This window comes from Arachis ipaensis, chromosome B09 (genome assembly GCF_000816755.2).
Source record: "Arachis ipaensis cultivar K30076 chromosome B09, Araip1.1, whole genome shotgun sequence".
In the NCBI taxonomy this organism is placed as follows: domain Eukaryota; kingdom Viridiplantae; phylum Streptophyta; class Magnoliopsida; order Fabales; family Fabaceae; genus Arachis; species Arachis ipaensis.
In genome coordinates, this window is record NC_029793.2 from 95193608 (window position 1) to 95214192 (window position 20585).

The window sequence follows — 20585 nt, forward strand, 5'->3', positions numbered from 1 at the left end:
CCATGATCCCAAGCCTTGCGTTTAAATCCGCCTCTGTCTTGATCTATATTTTTCCATCCGGGCGGTTTAGAAAGTAGATTCTCACCATAGTGACCAAACGTTTTCCGAGATCCATTCAATTGAGCATGATACCAATCCGTGCACTTCGAGTTGAAGCGTGGAGCATTAGTGAACCTTGTGCACCAGCTCTGAGTGCGAGCCATTTCCCTCTTACTCTTAAAGCTGCAGAGAGCTCTAAGCTGGCCATCTGTTTCAAGTAAACCATATTCAAGTGAATAAGTAAAGTTAAAGGTTAAGAATTGTACCCACTTGAAGCTTGTATTTGGTGGTAATGGCCTTGGGTTAGGTGTTTCTGGTGGTTCTGTAAGTTCTTCTCCCTTGTGCTCTTCTGTGAATTCCTCCACTTCCTTGTAAGGTTCTTCAAATGCATCTGAGTCCTGGTCAAAGTCTTCTATGTCTTCCTCATCACTTGAGTCATAGATTGGAGGTTGAGAGAAATCTACCTCCGCGTCATCTTCGTATTCACTTGGGGAAGATTCTTCGATCTCAGAGAATTCACTTGCGGATGCAAGTTCATTACTAAGAGAGCTAGACTTGTGACTATCATCATCAAGGGAATTTGTGTCCTGGGTTATTCTGTCTAGTTCTTCATAAACGACTTGCCTTGGGGATTGTGCAATATCCTCCTTAGCATCAACTGTAACGTCCTTGACGGAGTTCTCCTCAACTCTGGATTCTCATGGAGGTTCAGCGTCTCCTAGATCTTCAACCAACTCTTCTTCTTGTACAATGACAGCTTCTTCTACTTGTTCTAGTACGAATTCATGCTCTGTCTTGTCTACTGAAGTTTCTAGTGTCTCCTTCATGCTACGCTCTTCATTAGATTGTTCACATGGGGCTGTGGTTGGTCCTTGAATGTTCGCGCGTCTAGAAGCTAATTGAATTACTGCTTGCTCCAATTGCCGAATGGTTGTTTGAAGTTTATTTACTGTTTCCTTGAGGCGAACTTCTGATTCTCTGGGTGATGGATTTGGACAAGATACATAGGGAAGTGGTGGTGATTGGGAGTGATTGGATTGGAATCGGGGTAAGTGAGGATCATGCGGTGGTGAATGGTGAAAAGAAGCTTGTGAGTGTGGTGGTTCGAGGTTATGTTGAGAGGTTGGTCTATAGGCACGGGGTGGGGCTTGTTGGTAGTCACAAGGTTGTCCACCTTATCTTTCAGCTGGGTATGCATTGTAGAATGGTCTTTCTCAAGGAACTGCAGGGAAGTATGTTCTTATTATTGGTTATGGAGATTGTAAATTTGGGGTTTCAAGAATGAGAAATAAATATGACAAATAATTTAAATGGCAATTAAAAATAGATAAATAACTGTAAAGCAACTTTTGGCAAGATGTGAGAAATTGGAAGTCCAGACTTAGTTATCCTTATCAATAATAATGAAAGTTGAATCTTAATTCCACTTGGTTAACCTTTACTAGAGCAAAGGGAAGTCAAGGGACCAATTAGCCGACCTTCGAATCCTATTTGTTTCCTAAGAAAAGATTGGGATTATTGAAGTTCAGTTCAATTAGCAAAGATAATGATTATCAATTATATTGAGCTAAGATAACTCCTGAGTTACTGGTTTCTTAACCAAGACCAAAAGGGGAAAATAAATAAATCTACTGGAATAAAAATGTATTCAGAGTAAAAGCAACAATAGCATAAATAAAAGAGATCAATATTAAATTGAAATATCTCAAATAGCATTAATAAAAGAGTAATCTGTAACATGAAAGAATTCATAAGGTGACTTGCAAAAGTAAATAAAAGGAATATTGAACCTGATCAAAAGAGATAATCCTGAAAGTGAATAAAAAATCCTAAATCTAAATCCTAATCCTAAAGAGAGAGGAGAGAACCTCTCTCAAAGCTAAATCTAAATCATGAGAAGTAACTAAATTGGCGAGCTCTCTATGAATGGATGCATTCCCCCACTTTATAGCCTCTAATCTGTGTTTTCTGGGCCGCAAACTGGGTCAGAAACAGCCCAGAATTCGCTGGTTGCGAATTCAAACACGCTGATTTTTGCCACTGCGACGCGGCCGCATGGAGCACGCGGTTGCGTCACCTAGCGTCAGGGAAACTGTGGGATATTATATATCAAATCGAAGCCCCGGACGTTAGCTTTCCAACGCAACTAAAACCGCATCATTTGAACCTCTGTAGCTAAAGTTATAGCTGTTTGAGTGCAGAGAGGTCAGGCTGGACAGCTTAGCAATTTCTCCAACTTCTTGTATTCCTTCCACTTTTGCATGCTTCCTTTCCATCCTCTGAGCCATTCCTGCCCTGTAATCTCTGAAATCACTTAACACACATATCAAGGCATCTAATGGTAATAAGAGAGGATTAATAATAAGCAAATATAAGATCAAAGAAGCATGTTTTCAATCATAGCACATAATTAGGAAGGCAAATGTAAAACCATGCAAATAGTATGAATAAGTGGGTAAAGAGTTGATAAAATCCATTCAATTGAGCACAAGATAAACTATAAAATAGTGGTTTATCAAAAGCCTTCCACCAAAGCAAGGTTGGCGTTCCCTCACCTCATTTGTCATCTATGCAATTCAGCTGAAATTGTCATAGAGGGAGACATCTTCATTGAGGAGGACAAGCCTATCACTAAGAAGAGGATGGAGCAAATTAGAGAGCATGCATATGAGCCTGTGCAACCGCCTCAGCAAGAAATTCCTGGGATACCTCAAGGGATGCAATTTCCTCCTCAAGGCTATTGGGACCAATTACATAATTCTCTTGGAGAATTGAACATTAATATGGAGCAATTGAGGTAGAAGCATCAACAGCATTCCACTATCCTCAATGAAATAAGAGAAGATCAAAGGGCTTTGAGGGAAGAACAACAGAGACAAGGGCATGACATTGAAGAGATCAAGCACTACATTGGATCCTCAAGGAGGAGTAGTAGCCGCCATCACTAAGATGGATTCGTTCTCTTAATCCCATTTTCTTATGTTATTTTTCTATTTTCTTTTATGTTTTATTTTTTGTTCTCGTGTTCTTATTGCAAGATCATTTCTATCTATGTCTTAAAGTTATAAAATGTTCCATATATCTCTCACCTTACTTAAAAGAAAATTTTATTTGAAAAGAATTGAGAGATACATGAATTTCGAGTTCTATAATAAGAATAGTCAATTATCTTGATGTGGTGGCATTGCTTTTATTTTCTGAATGTATGAATAAATAGTGCATATATGAAGTTGGAATTAAGAATGTTGGCTCTTGAAAGAATGTTGAAAAAGGAAAAGTATTATTGGTAATCTGAAAAATTCAAAAAATTAATTCTTGAAGCAAGAAAAAGTAGCAAAAAAAAGCAATAAAAGAAAAAAATATATATATGCTTGCGAAAAAAAAGTGAGATAAAAAGCAGAAAAAGCCAATAGATCTTTAAACCAAAAGGCAAGAGTAAAAAGCCAATAACCCTTTGAACCAAAAGGCAAGGGTAAAAGGATCCAAGGCTTTGAGCATTAATGGTTAGGAGGGCCTAAAAGAAACGAAATCTTGGCCTAAGAACTTCAAATGAAAAGTGTCCCTAACTATATGCTTGTGGTGTGAAGGTTTTAAGTAAAAAGCTTGAGACTGAGCAGTTAAAGTCGTGATCCAAACCAAAAAGAGTGTGCTTAAGAACTATGGACACCTCTATCTGGGGATTCTAGCAAAGCTGAATCACAATCCGAAAGAGTTCACCCAGTTAAGTGCCTGTGACATTTATGTATCCAGTGGTAATACTGGAAAACAAAGTGCTTAGGGCCGCGGCCAAGACTTTAAAACGCTTTGTTCAAGAATAAAAAAGAATTAAACTAGGAGAGTCAATAATATCATTTGGATTCTGAGTTCCTAAGGATGCCAACACTTCTGAGTTTCAATGGATAGTGAGATGCCAAAACTATTCAGAAGCAAAAAGCTACTTGTGTTTTTATTGTATCTAATTGAAACTGAGCTTCATTGGAAACTCTAAGATTTATTGTATCTTACTCTTCTTTTTATCCTATTGTGTTTTTAGTTGCTTGGGGACAAACAATAGTTTAAGTTTGGTGTTGTGATGAGCAGATATTTTATATGCTTTTTGCCATCATTTTCATATAGTTTTTAGCATATTTTATTTGAGTTTAATTATATTTTCATAGGTTATAGTACAAAATTCACATTTTTGGATTCTACTTTGAGTTTGTGTATTTTTATGAAATTTCAGGTATTTTCTGGCTGAAATTGAGGACCTGGAGCAAAAGTCTGATTCAGAGACAGAGAAAGTGCTGTAGATGCTGGTAGGATCTGACCTCCTTGCATTCAAAAGAGCTTTTCTAGAGCTACAGATATCCAAATGGAGCATTCTCAATGGCTATCAAAATCTAACATTCAGTGCTTTCCTGCAATGTTTAATAGTCCATACTTTGCTTCAGAATTGAAGGCCCAAAACTGGTGTTCAACGCCAGCCATTTGCCCTATTCTGGCGTCCAACGCCCAAGGGAGGAGTGACCAGCGTCCAACGCCCAAGAAGGTGCTCTTAGCCAGCGTTCAATGCCCTAGAGCCCTCTTAGCACGTGGCTCACTCTTTTGCTCAGCCCAAACACTCACCAGGTGGGTCCCGGAAGTGGATTTTCGCACTAAAAGACTATTTTACCCTTTTTATGTAATCTTTAGTCATTAGTCTAGTATTTATTTGAGAACTTTTACACTTTTCAGATACTTTTTACACTCTACACGTTTTATATTGTATTTTCTATCAGTATGAGTCTCTAAACCTCCTAGGTTGAGGGGAGGAGCTCTGCTGAGTTTTACGGATTAATAAAGCATTACTGTTCTATCTTCAATCCGTGTTTGATTCTCTATTCTAAGATGTATCTTCGTTCTTCATCCTTATGAATGCGTTGAACCGGAACATAGTTGTCTCATTCTACATGGGTTCAGAGTGAGTCTTTCATCGGACAATGATGAATGATAAACCACTATTTTATGGTTTATCTTATGCTCAAATGAGTGGTTTATATCGATTCTTTACTCACTTATTCATATGATTTGCATGAGTTTACATTTTTCCTTCCTGATTTTGTGCTATGATTGAAAACATGTTTCTTTGGTCTTAAATTTGCTTTGTTTAATCATCTCTTATTGCCATTCGATGCCGTGATATGTGTGTTAAGTGATTTTAGGAATGAACTACTAGCTTGATTATACATCTCTTAGACGGCTAATCCACGACTTCGTTGGGGACTTCTCGAGACACCAGTTCAGCCGAGGTATGGGGAGATTAGAGTCTTTGTTTTAAAGGCTAGAACCAAAGGCACAACATTCTTTGATCCGAAAGATTCGACCTTGTCTGTGGCATTTTGAGTAGGATCACTAAGGGGAATGGACTGCAGGAGCTTCACCCTCAATCAGACTGGATCCGCAATAATCCTGTGGTTCAGCTCTGGAGGAGAATTGGTGACCTCTCAAGAAAGGCATTGATCACATTCAGCCTGCCATAGAAGAAATCATTCACAATTGGAGTAGACAGTGAAACCAAATTGCTCCAAAAGAACAAAGCATCTCCAAGCCTTAACCATCTTCTTATCATTGCTTCCACCATCAATTGAGTAATGTTTTCTTTATTTTACTTTTATGCGTTCTAAACAACCAACCCACTTTTCTATCCACCTGACTAAGATCAACAAGATAACCATAGCTTGCTTCAAATCACAATCCTCGTGGGATCGACCCTGACTCACTCAAGTATTACTTGGACGACCCAGTGCACTTGCTGGTTCAGTTGTGTGAAGTGTAATTCTGTGAACTACACTTCAACCACAACACATCACACACACACATAAGAATAATAATAGCAAGGGAAAATAATAGCTAAGTCATTAAAATAGATACAGCCCAACCAAAATACTCAAAAAGGTCTTCGCAGGCTTCACGTCCATTTCTCGAAAAAGAAAAGGTTGTAGGGAGGTGAGAACCTAACCACACGCTCGTCTTATGAATCTTACCGATCAACAGTTAATTACCCAAAATCCAGATTTATATTTCAACTCATAAATACTCCAATCAAAACAAATATATCATAGCATTTCACTAAATATAACAAAGAAGAAATTTCACCCAACTCACTGCTGATTCATCCAATATAACATAACCAACTCATGGCCTCTAGCACAACACAAGATCACATCACGACCTCGAGCCTAAAACCATATCACATTACAGCCTCTGACCCAATACAATATCACATCACAAACTCTGACCCAACATATAAGCAAACCACAATAATCCGAGACAACGAGTCATAATCACTTAAACAGTCAAACAATCGCATAAGAAGAGCAAGTATAACAAGTAATACAATTAGCAATTTATAGGATTTCAATTAGGCAAACTAAATAATTATGCAGACCCAAGCAAATGCAAACAAATGTAGTATGATGCATGCTTGTCCTATTGGCCAATGAGCTCACGTGTTGGTTATCAGCCAAACCCGACAAAAAATCCAGTTGACACCCTAGATCGGTCTCTCGGTGCGCATCCCAGAAGAAAATATACAAATCATGGTACCATTATCTCAATGGAGAGTGTCATCTCACCCTCTCCTAGAGGTATAAACCATGCCTAACAACGGAGATTGTTGTCTCACATCAACGGAGAGTGCCGTATCACCTTTCATCCGAGAGAAAGTGGACGTTACGTGTTGCTGTCCCCACTGTCACACTATAACCACAGACAAGTAAGATGAGACCTCCATTCTTGCCCAGTGCAGGTGCCAAAATAGTCTCAAGTAGGCATTATGTATCGCCGTCCCCACTGAGCCGAATGCACAACATCTCAAGTGAGTGTTACGTATCGCCGTCCTCACGAGATTGTGCTCAAAATCATATCACACAAGCGGGATAACTCTCAAACCTTACCATGCAAGCGGGACATACCATCATCCTTGCCAATTCAATGATCACATTTCAAGAATATCCACAATTAATCATGCTCAGAATCATAATCAAACTCAATCATAATCATAATCAAAGTCATAAGTCTTTATATTCACATTTATCACAAAGATAATCGTCCTCAAATCGTGAGCAGGATAACACCACCGTCTTCACCTTCGGTGAGATAAACCACTATCCCCACGAATCCACAACGCATTGAGCAAGTGGGATAACACCACTGTCCTTGTCAGGAAATCAAGTAATATCACATACTTTCTTTAATCATATTTCATTTAACAAGACTCTTATTAGGGAAATCACTCAATTTAATTTGTTAGATCTAACCTCCAGCACGTTGAAAGATTTCAAAATGGTTCTCAAACTCCATACGGAGGTCGGGATTTTGCAAAATCGCTGAAAAGGTTTAACAGTTCAAAACAACATCCAAGCATTTTCATGACTTAAAACCTTTTCTCTAATAATCACACTTACAAAATTTCTCAAGAATCAGAATACTCCATCTAGCATAATCATTTATCATTGATCAGAATCACTTTATAGGTTATTGAGCCAAACTTTCATAAATCCTAAATTTTGATTGGATTCACAATGAAACACATTTCATAATCATAACTGAAACCATGTGTCTTTATAACCATTTACTCTTTAATAATTACTTTAAAGTTTGCTAAAACACCCAAAATCATACTCTTTTCTTTAGTTATAATTAAAAAAATAAAATAATTCTTCAATCAAATTAACCAAAATAAAACTTCTAACTTCTCATTAAAATTTTGGCCGCATCTCCTCTAAAACTCAGACTTTGCCACCCTTCTCGGGTCCCATTCAAACATCTCTCAAACCATCATTAAACCAATTCCAATATCAAATTATTTTCAAATATCAAAATATTTCCAAAATCAAATCAATTCCAATATCAAATCCATTTTTAAATATCAAAGCATTTTCTTTGAAGTCAAGCTACTTTCTATTTTAATCAAAATTATACCCCTTTCAAATCTTTTTCTATTGAAACCAAAGAAAATCACTCGGTCATTCAAACTTTACAAGACCCTCCGACCATAGTCATTCAATTTTTTAAGATAACCAAAACCACTTTTAGTATATTTTTACAAAATTTGGACAGAGCCTCCCTTTAAAATTTGACTTTACCACCTTTTCGGGCTCCCTCGTTTTCATATATTCTCAATTAATCTTGATCTAAAACAGCACTCACTCTAGAATTAACCAAATCAATTAGGATTTTTGGCATTTAATACTATCCAATCAACTTATAAAAATACAACCCATCAAACAAATTTCAATCCATCTCCCAAATCAAGGAATTCAATGTAACCAAAAAGTATAGGAACCCATCACTTCTAGTAAATCAAGAAAACCAAATCACTTTCAAAATAAACCATCAGTCTTTTGTCAATGATTATCAGGCAACCAGTTCAACAACATTTGACTCAACAAACTTAATACACAAATTAGAATATCCTGCCTTCTCAGATAGTCAGTAAATCAATTAGGCAAACAAATAAATTCCTCCAAAGTAACTCAATTTAATTCAGACTTACGAAATCATAAAAGAAATATATTTTTCATATAAATATTAATTTGTAACAATCCTTGTAAATAAAAAAGTTTTAAGAAAAGCCCCTACCTCGATCACAACTCGACTATGCGATGAAACCCTCTTTCTACCAGCCTGTAACAGCGACAGCAGCAACTACTGCTCCATAACGCCTCCGCAACAACAGCAGCAACTCCGAATGCGACATGCAAGAACTGAAACTCAACCTTCTTGCAATAAAGCCACAAAATCCTCAGCAACATATAACAGAACAGTGACTAAAAGGATTTTTAAAATAGAGGCACATACTGTACCAAAAAGGAACTAAAACAGAGTAGTGATGGGTGATGGGATGAATGAAAGTGGATGGAAAAGAGGGTAAGGGGGAGAGAGAGTGGATTAGTTTGGATGGATAAAGTGGTTGGGAGTTAGGGTTTATCCAATGGCCAAAATCTCCCCTTGAAACTTATAATCTGCTCCCTAGGCATTAAAGCCGGTTCTAGCATTTAACGGCAGCAGGGGATCAATTTCTCCCCTTTTTTATACTAGGATGAGCACCCCTGGCGCTAAACACCCTCCCTTGCACTTAACGCCCCCAAGGGGTTGCTAAAATTGTGTAAAACTCCCAAATTGGGCATTAAACGCCCAATGCTCCTGCTCCCCCTATGGCGCTAAACGCCCTCCGCACATTTAGTGCCTACATCTGGTTTCTTCCAAGGTGTTCAGTTTTTCTGCCTAAGTCTTTCCGTCCCTGTTCTAAGTGCTGTACATGATCACAAACGTTAGAAAAACTAGAAAACTCTAAAGATCAATGAAAATTAAAATGAAATCAAATTAAATGAAAACTGAAATAAACTATAGGATATTTATAGTTGGGTTGCCTCCTAACAAGCGCTTCTTTACCGTCACTAACTTGACAATCAGCGCCTCTAAGGAGAAAGATCATAGGGGCTCAGATCTTTACCTCTCATTGTGAACTTCTTTCCTGTGCTCTCATGAATCAACTCAACATGCTCCAGAGACAGGATCCTGTTCACTGTGTGTAGTATGATTGGGCTTCTAGTGAACACCACCTTCATGCCAGGTGAGAAGTCCTTAGTGGGAATCTTCTTGTTCCTCTAGCCCTTAGGTACCTTCTTCTTGGTGCCTCCTCCATCTTTGGTGGGTGGTGAATGTCCAACACTAAACTTAGGTTTGATGTCAGGGGAGACTGTATGGCTTTCCACCAAGTGAGAAGGATTAGGCATTGAACTCTGTATGCAGGTACTTTTCTTCTCAGAGAGTGGTGGAGGCTTGAAAACTTTGAAAACCATGTAGTCTTCATGTAACCTCAGCACCAATTCACCTCTCTCTATATCAATTATGACTCTTCCAGTGGCTAAGAATGACCTTCCTAAGATGATGGAGTCATCTGTATCCTCTCCCACGTCAAGTATCACAAAATCAGTAGGGAGGAAGAGCTCTCTAACCTTGACCAGTACGTTCTCTACTAGCCCATACGCCTGCTTCTGAGATTTTTCAGCCATTTCCAGTGCTATTCTTGTAGGCTGTGCCTCTTGGATTCCCAGCTTCCTCATCATAGACAAAGGCATCAGATTTATCCTTGAACCAAGATCACACAGTGTCTTCTCAAATGTAATAGTCTCAATGGTTTAGGGAATTAGGAAGATTCCGGGGTCTGCATCTTCTTGGGTAGCTTCCTCTGAATTAGTGCACTGCACTCTTTGATCAAGACCACAGTTTTATCTCCCTTCAAAGCCTTCTTCTCAGAGAGTATGCTTTTCATGAAGGCCATATAGGGAGGCATCTTTTCCAACACCTCAGCAAAAGGAATATTGATGTGCAACTTTTTAAAGATTTCCAAGAATTGTGTTAACTGCTCATCCTTGGTCTCCTCTTGAAGCTTCTGAGAGTGTGGTACTTCAGGCTCCTGTGTCACTACTGGGGCGTGTAACAATGTGTTTCCAGCTTCTTCTTGAGCCTTTTCTTTCTTTAATTTCTCAGTAACATTCATCTCCAAAGGCTCAGCCTCCTTGGCCATGTCAAGGGCCTTACACTCTTCTATTGGATTTGCCTCTGTGTTACTTCAAAAAGTGTTAGGAGGTCTCTCAGGTATCCTCTTACCCAATTGACCCACTTATACTTCTGTGTTCCGAATTGAAGCTCTTGTCTCTTGCATAAAGTTGTGAGTGTTCTTAAAAAGTTCAAAAACTATTATGGCTAAGTCAGGAGTGTCTTGGCTCTGAGAGTGTCCTTGTTGCTGCTGAGAGGGCTGGAACTACCGGGTGTTAAACCTATTCTGATTGGATCCACCCTGGTTGTTGTTGAAGCTTTTTTGGGGCTTTTGTGGCTGCTCCCTCCACCCAAAATTAGGGTGATTCCTCCATCCCTAATTGAAAGTATTCGAATATAGATCATTGTTGGGATTTCTGGAGGAGTTGCCCATGTAATTAGCATGCTCTATAGCGATTTGGGCATAGCCACAAGCGTCCCCTTGGTTGTAGCTTCTAGTCATGTCATAGGATGTATCTTGAGTGTTGACAGCTGAGACTTGCATCCCTATTAAGTACTGAGAGATTATGCTAATTTGTTGGGACATGATCTTGTTCTGAGCCAAGATGGCATCCAGTGTGTCCACCTTCATGACTCCCTTCTTTTGAGTAGTCCTAGTGTTCACAAGGTTCTTCTCAGAAGTGTATAGATACTGGTTATTGGAAACCTTCTCAATAAGCTCATTCACCTCTTCATGTGTATTCTTCACGTGCAGAAAACCACCTGCAGAGTTATCCAGTGGAATCTTGGCCATCTCAGAGAGGCCATCATAAAAGATCTGTAGCCTGGTCTATTCAGAAAACATGTCAGGAGGGCACCTCCGGGTCATTAGCTTGTATCTCTCTCAAGCCTCATAGAGGGACTCTCCATCTTTCTGTCTGAAGGTCTGGACATTGATGAGAGAACTTTTGCGTGGTCGAGAAATTTGCAGATAAATCCTCGTTGCAAGTATAGTTTCTAAACCAACAAAAGTCCTTTCATACAAACGTTTTGGTTGTCACAAGTAACAAACCCCTTTAAAATTGATAACCGAGTATTTAAACCTCGGGTCGTCTTCTCAAGGAACTGCAGGGAAGTATGTTCTTATTATTGGTTATGAAGATTGTAAATTGGGGTTTTGAAGATGAGGAACAATTGATTTAAATTGTAATTAAAGTAAGTAAAAGACTGTAAATTAAATAAATAACTGTAAAACACACTTTTGGCAAGGTATGAGAAATTAGAAGTCCTATCCTAGTTATCCTTATCAATGATGATGAAAATTGAATCTTAATTCCACTTAGTTAACCTTTGCTAGAGCAAAGGAAAGTCAAGTGACTAATTAGTTAGATTCTCAAATCCTAGTTAATCCCTAAGGAAAGATTGGGATTATTGAAGTTCAATTCAATTAGTAAAGATAACGATTATCAATCATGTTGAGTTTGATGACTCCTGAGTTACTGATTTCTTAACCAAGACCAAAAGGGGAAAAGTAAATCTACTGGAATAAAAATGTCTTCAGATTGGGGATAAAAGTAACATAAATAAAAGAAAGCAATATTAAACTGAAATACCTCAAATAACATTAATTCAAAGAGTAATCTGTAACATAGAAGAATTCATAATTAAATTGAGAACAAAATAAAAAGGAATATTCAACCTGGTAAAGAGATAATCCGGAAAGCAAATAAAATCCTAAATCTAAATCCTAATCCTAAAGAGAGAGGAGAGAATCTCCCTCTTAAAACTAAATCTAAATCATGAATACTAACTAATTGGAGACTCTCCTTTGAATGGATGCGTTCCCCCACTTTATAACCTCTGGTCTATGCCTTCTGGACTTGGATTTGGGCCAAAAAGGGCTTCAGAAATCGCTGGGAGCGTTTTCTGCAATTTCTGGTGCGTGGCCCCTGTCACGCGTCCGCGTGGGTCACGCAGTTGCGTCATTCGGAGTTTTCCTTGTCACGCGGTCGCTTCAGTCATGCGGCCGCGTCATATGTGTTCTACTTGTGGCGCGCAATCGTGTCAGTCATGCGGTCGCGTCGCTGTTGATTCGCGCTGGCATGCGGCCGCGTCACCCATGCGATCGCGTGGATGCCAGTTTCTTCAAAAACTCCGTTTTGTGCTTTCCTTCCATTTTTGTATGTTTCCTTTCCATCCTTTAAGTCATTCCTGCCTTAGAAGATCTGAAACTACTCAACACACGAATCACGACATCGAATGGAAATAAAGGTTAATCAAAATAATTATTTTTTAAGCATAGGAAACATGTTTTTCACATACATCACATAATAAGGAAGGGAAAGTAAAACCATACAATTAATATGAATAAGTGGGTGAAGGATTGAATAAATCACTCAAATTAAGTACAAGATATATCATAAAATATGGGTTTATCAGACATCCACCCTAAGTTTAGTCAGCTTCTGAGGTAGAAAAAATTTGGTCAGAAATCCAGAGACCACCTTGTCCTACGTGTCCAAGCTCTCCTTGGGCTGAGAATCAAGCCACTATTTTGCTCAGTCCCTCACAGCAAATGGGAAGAGTATGAACTTGTAGACCTTAAGATTAACTCCATTCGTCTTCACAGTGTCACAGATCTGCAGAAAGTTAGAGATAATTAAGTTTGGAATCCTCCTGTGGGAGTCCATGAAACTAGCAAAAATTATTAGCACCAATGGCAGGTACAGCTATACTGCGCCTATAGAAGTCAGGCGTGGGTGCAGTATATGAGCTAAGAATTCTCCTTGCATGCTCATTAGCATTCGGGTTCCCACCATTAGCATCCATAACTTCCTTTTCAAAGGTCTCCTTGAGATTCTCTCCGACTTTGTAAGCTTTAGCTTGTTACAAACGCCACCTCAAAGTCCCCTCAGGTTCAAAATAAAACTCAAGAAGGGGTTCTTTTATCCCTGTTCCTGCTCATAAAGAAACAAAAAACAAAGAAAAGTGGGAGTCTCTATGTCAAAGTATAGAGAGCTCCCGGTGAGATATCTTAAAAAAATAAGAAATAAAATAAATTAAAGTAAGCAACTAGACTAAAATTTCGAAAATAAGAGTGATAAAATAACCAAAAAATTTTCAAAAACTCAAAAGAGAAAAACACTAAAATTTTCGAAAATAAAAAGGAGAAAAATGCTAAAGGGACACCAAACTTAAAATCAGAAATTGAAGAAAAATAAATAAAACAAAAATTCAAAAAGAAAGGGAAAAAAGAAATTAAAAATTAAAAAAAAGTAAACAAACAAAACTAAAAAAAATACATAATCTAGGCAACTAGACAACTAGTAGTTGTCAATCACAAATAATCCCCGGTAAAGGCACCAAAAAATTGGTGCGGGAATTTGAGATTCCCACAACTTAACCGGCAAGTGCACCGGGTCATCCAAGTAATATCTCAGGTGAGTGAGGGTCGATCCCACGAGGATTGTCAGACTGAGCAACAATGGCTATCCAATTGACCTAGTTAGACAAATAAAAAAGGGGTTTGGTGGTTGAAATTTGCATAAATCAATATATAAGGAAATAAAGAAAGAAAATAAAGGGTTTGGTGTAAAGCAGTGGGAGGAAATAGTTAAAGCTTCGGAGATGTTTATCTTTCTGGGTTAAAAGTTTTTACAAACTATTTTAACAATGTATGATTCATTCCATGGCAAACTGTAAATGTCTAAACCCTAATCTCTTAGTGATTTAGCCTCCTCTAACCTTCATTAACCGCCACTCTCGTGGTCACTTAATTTTGATCAGAGGGTTAAGTTCAAAAACTAGTTTATGGCCACAAAAACCCTAATTACCCAAAGCTAACAGTATTATATGTCACATATCCCAATTAGTTAATGTAATTAGCAATTTAGGAGGAAATTATTTTCAAGCTGTTATTCAAGAGAGATAACTCTCTCGAGAATCATAAGAACTCATGTAGAATGAGGGTTATACTCTCGTTTTACCCAGATTTATAAGATTAAGAACAGAAATAATCCTTGAACTTGAATCAATACATTAATTAAAATAGAAAAGCAATAGTTCTAATCTATAGAAATAAACAGAGCTCCTAACCTTAACTGAGAGGTTTAGTTGCTCATGACTTACAGAGAAACTAGGATTCTGAAAACGTGCGGAAGAGAGAATATCCAAGATGTCCTAAAGGGTGAATCTTTTCCTTTTTATACTAACCTAATTTGATACTAAAAATAAAATAAATTAATAAATCCTAAAACTAAAAGATATTGTTTGTAATTAAAAATTACAAAAAGAAAATAAAATATAACTAATAAATGCTAAATCCACTTGAAAAGCCAAAAGAAGAAAAAATTTGGATTGCTGCTGGTGTTAAATGCCATATTGGGCGTTTAACGCCCAAAGGGGGGCAGTGGCATTCTGGTTTATACCCTTGCTTGCGCTAAACGCTAGTTGGGCGTTTAGCGCCCACGGGGTTGCTGCCAGCTTTAAATTGTACCTTTTTGCTCCAAACTCTGGCAAATTACTCTGAATTTTACCTGAAATTATAAAAACACTAAAACAACTCAAAATATCATCCAAAGGGAATTTTTGTACTAAAATCAAGTAAAACTAAATTAAATATTACTAAAAATAACTAGAAAATGCTAAGAAAAAGGGTACAAGATGCTCACGCATCAGCACTCAACTCTTCGAGGTTCCCTTTATCTGCGCTCACCCTACGAGATATACAGAGTATTAACTCTACGATGTGTATAGGGCACTCATACTGTGAGGCTATGCTATATAGCGAGTAAAAAGTAGAGAGGACAATGTCCGGGTTAGCTACCGGATGTGTCGGGTTCTGTAAAAGTAACCGACAAGTGAGCTCATGGCCAGTAGGACAGGCATGCCTCATATGCATTTATCTAACATTGTATTTTGTTTGCCTATGTGAATATTTCTATTTAACTGCTAATTGTTATACTTGATGTAATTGCTCTTGATTGTGTTTGAACTGCATTACTTGTGATTGTGATTGTTGGTTTGGGTTATTGTGGTTGGAGTGTGATTCAATTCTCTTTTGGGCCGGAGGCCACGATGTGATATTGTGTTGGGCCAGAGGACGTGATTTGGTTATGTTTGGGCTGGATGCCGTGATTGGATGAATCAGTGGTAAGTTTGAGGAATTTACTGCTTTGGTACATGTAGTGAAATGTTACGAGATATTGTGTTTAATTGGAGTTTTTATAAATTCAAAATATGAATTCGGATTTTGGGTAATTAACTAATGGTTTTCAAAAAAGTTTGGGTTTTCGGATGATTAACAGTTGGTTTTTAAAAAGATTCATAAGATGAGCGATGATCACTGCAATCGAAAAATAGTTTTCTTTTAAATATCTTCTTATAACAATTCTTAAAATCCTCTACTGAGAACCAGCGAGGACGATGTTTTCATCCGCTACAGATTTTCCTTTTTAGAACAGACAAAGAGTTTAAGGAGTTTCTTTCGAGCATCTGATTGTATTCTATATTATTGTATATATAGTTATAGTTTTCCCTCGCCAAAGAGGGATAGGGGTTGTAATGATATGTATGTATGTATATTTGTAAGTTACTTGTATAAGAAGTTTTGTATATATATGTATATATATGAGGATTGTGATTTGAATCGGGTTATATATACATGTTTGATAGAAATAAAAAGTATTTCCGGTTTTTCAAAGAAAATAGCGATACGGTTTCGAGTTAACGACTCATATCTTATTATTGAATATATGAAAGTCGTCGTAATACTCTCGGTATCAGAATGGCACAGCCGAAAGTATGATATTATGATAGTGAGGGTGTTAGAAGAGCAAGATTCTAAGAGTTTTCCCTCATTTCGATCCAGTAAGATTCAATGGCCCTCGCTTTATTTGATTCTACAACCAAGAAGACAGAAGTTATTACTTAAAACAATTATTATAGACCATTTTAGGCCACACTTTAAAAAAATTGATTATATAGATCCTTTTAGGTCGTACTTCATAACTATGACCATAGATCACTTTACATCACGCATTAAATCTGTGGCCATAAACTCCTTTTAGGTCACCTGATGAGCGGATATTTTATACGCTTTTTGGCATCATTTTCACATAGTTTTTGTTATGTTTTGTTTAAGTTTTATTATGTTTTCATAGGTTTTAGTGCAAAATTAATATTTTTGGATTCTACTTTGAGTTTGTGTGTTTTATGGTGATTTCAAATATTTTCTGGCTGAAATTGAGGAGCTTGAGTAAAAGTCTGATTCAGAGACAGAGAAAGGACTGTAGATGCTTTCAGGATCTGAACTCCGTGCACTCGAAGGAGCTTTTTTGGAGCTACAGAAGTCTAAATGGGCGCGCTCTCAACTGCTATGGAAAGCCAATATCAAGGGCTTTCCAGAAATATATAATAGTTTATACCTCACTTTGGAAATGAAGGCCCAAAACTGGCGTTCAAAGCCAGCCCCCAGCGTGCCCACAGGGGAGCAGCTGGCGTCCAACGCCCAAAAGGGAGTCCCAAGCCAGTGTTCAATGCCCCCTAAGGGTTCCTAGGACATGGATACACCCTTAGCTCAGCCCAAACACTCACCAAGTGTGCCCGGAAAGTAGATTTTCGCACCACAAGACTAGTTTATCTTATTTCTGTAATTCTTAGTTATTAGATTAGTATATATAGGAGAAGATCACCCATGTTTAGGATCTTCTCCCTCCCCCACTTTATTTTCAAACAGCATTATGTACAGTATGAGTCACTAACCTCCTAAGGTTAAGATTAGGAGTTTTGCTGAGTTTCATGGATTAATAATATTACTGTTCTAGTTCAATACGTTTGATTATATTTTCTTATGCATTCTCGTTCTTTATCTCATGAATTGAGGGTGACCCGTGACAATCACCCTTGTTCTACATGGGTTCTGTGCGAGTCCTGACCCGGATAGGGTTTAGGGTTTAGGGTTTAGGGTTTGGATACGTCACATGAAATCTTGTTGACCGTGGTAAGTGAGGTCTCTGTGGCGCTAAGTCTAGAGTCTAAGAAGCAGCGTTCCCTGATCCGGAAGAACTGCCTTGTCTATGGCACCTTGAGTAGGATCATAAAGGGGAGTGTATTGCTTAGAGCTTCATCTTCTGCTACAATGAGAAACCTAGAGGTGGCTTGATGAGAGGACATGAGTCACTTGCAACATGGCAGATTGCTGCAGTTGAGGAGGTTAGCTTAATGAGAGAACATGAGTTAATCACTTACGGCTACCATTGAAGGAATCAGAAAGATATTGAAGTAGACAGTAAGAAAAGTTATTCCGGAAAGACAAAGCATCTCCGAAGCCTCAACCGTTCTTATAACATTGATTTTTCATCTATCTAGTAACGTTTTATTTATTTATTCTGTTTTATGCATTTTCCGTGACAAACTATAATTTCTATCTGCCTAACTAAGATCTGCAAGGTAACCATTGCTTGCTCAAACCAACAATCTTTGTGAGATCGCCCTTTACTCACCTGAGGTATTACTTGGATGACCCGGTATACTTGCCGGTCTATCTCTGCGAAACGTGCGGAGCCAGTTTCGTGCACCAAGTTTTTGGCACCGTTGCCGGGGATTGTTCGGAATTGACAAACTAACGGATTATCTTGTTACTTCGATTAGGTATTCTTTATGGCTTATTTGCTCTTTTGTTTGTGTCTTTTGTTTTATTTTTTAAAAACTTTTCTTTTCTTTATCTTTTGTTGGAGTCTTGTTTCAATCTTTATGTTTGGTGTCTTTTTTAGTCTTTTCTTTTCTAACCTTTCGAAAATTAGAGTCTTTGATTTCAAAATTCTTAAGTTTGGTGTCTTGTTGGTGTTTCTTGGTTTTTCTTTCCTTTAGTTTTTTGAAAACTATTCTTGGTGTTCTTCCTTGTATTTGAAATTGTTCCTGGTATTTTTTCTATTTGATTTTAAAAATTCTAAGTTTGGTGTCTTTTAGTATTTTTCTTTTAAAATTTTTGAAATTAGTGTCCTTGATCTTCAAAAGTTTTATGTTTGGTGTCTTTTTGTGTTTTTCTTTTCATAAATTTTCGAAAAGTGTTCTTGAGTATTCTTCATTGTGTTCTAATTTTTCTTAGTATTTTTCTTTGTTTGATCTTAAAATTTTAAAGTTTGGTGTCTTTTTGTGTTTGTCCTCCAAAAATTTCGAAAATTTTGTCCCTAGATTTCAAAAAATTTTAAGTTTGGTGTCTTTTAGTGTTTGTCTTTTTAATTTTTCAAATTTAAAAAATTCAAAATTCAAATTTTAGACTTTGTTGTTATCTTTTCAAATCTGTCTTATTTTTTTCCTTAAATTTAAATTTTTATCTTATCTTGTTCTAAATTCAAATTTTAAAATTCAAATTTCAAATCCTTATCTTATCTTAATTCAATTTCAATTTTCAAGTTTCAAGATTTCAAAATCTAAAATTTCAAAATTCATGTTTTCAAAATTCAATTTTCAAATTTCAAAATCAAATCTTTTTCAAAATTCAAATTTCAAATCTTATCTTTTCAAATATTTTTCATATCTTTTTAAAATCTTTTTCAAAATCTTTAAATTTTAAATCTTATCTTAATCTTTTTAAATCTTTACCTTATCTTTCTTTTTGAATTTGAAACTTTTAAATTTCAAATCTTTACTTTCTTTTAACTTTTAAAATTCAAAACTTTCCCCTTTTAATTTCAAATCAAATCTTTTGTTTTGTTCTTAAATCTTGTTAATTAGTTCGTTACTTGTTTTATCTTTTATTCTCCTTTCTCTTTCCTCTTTTTTAAAACTTCCTAACTACTTTCTCTTTCTTCCTTTTCGAAAATCCCCTCTTTGATTTTAAATCTTGTTACTTAATTGGTTGTCATATCTTTTCTTAATCTTTCCTTTTCTTATTTTTTCGAAAATTTTAATTATTTATTTTATTTATTTTTGAATTAGTTTTCCATTTTTATTTTATTTATTTATTTAATTTTCAAAAAAATGTAATAATTTTAATTCTGGTCTCTTTTCTTCTTTTTGGTATCTCGCAGGGAGCCCTCTATACTCTTACATAGTGACTCCTCAATTTTCTTTGTCTCTTGTCTGTGTATGCAGGAACATGAAGAGTGCACTATGGATCCAGAAGAAGAGGCACAACCAAGAAGAACCTTGGGGTCTTATACACCCCCACTCCTGACTTCTATGGAAGAAGTATTAGTATACATCCTATTGGAGTAGCTCACTTTGAGCTCAACCAACAACTAATCACATTAGTGCAGCAAAACTACCAATTTCAGGGACTTCCTCAAGAGGAGCTCATAGAATTCCTTGCAGATTTCCTACAATATGCTGACACAGTGTACACTGATGGAGTAGACCAAGATGTCTAGAGGTTGTTGCTCTTTCCATTTGCTGTGAAAAGCCAAGTAAAGAGGTGGTTAGATAATCAACCCAAATCAAGCTTGAAAACATGGAGTCAACTGGTGGATAAGTTCTTGAATCAATACTTTCCACCAAAGAAGCTAACCCAGTTAAGACTGGAAATTCAAGGTCTTCAAACAAGAAGATAATAAATCCTTTTATTATGTTTGGGGGAGGTTGATAAACTCCGATTTTGTGGTTTATCTTGTGCTTAATTTGGGTGGTTTTATCAACTTTTCTCACATTTATTCAATAAAATAGCATGGTTTTGCAATTCTCCCTTGATTTGTGCTTAAATGTGAAAACATGCTTTTTAGGCCCTAAAATTAGTGATTTTAATTCATTTTAATTCCATTCGATGCCTTGATATGTTTGTTGAGTGATTTCAGGTTCATAAGGCAAGTATTGGATGGAAGAAGTGAGGAGAAAAGCATGCAAAGTGGGAGAACTCATAAAGAAATGAAGGAACCGTAAAGCTGTCAAACCTGACCTCTTCGCACTCAATCGACCATAACTTGAGCTACAGAGGTCCAAATGAGACGGTTTTAGCTGCGTTGGAAAGCTAACATCCGGGGCTTCGAAATGATATAAAATTTGCCATATGTTGCCTGATGCATAGGGGCGCGCACGCGCCATGTACG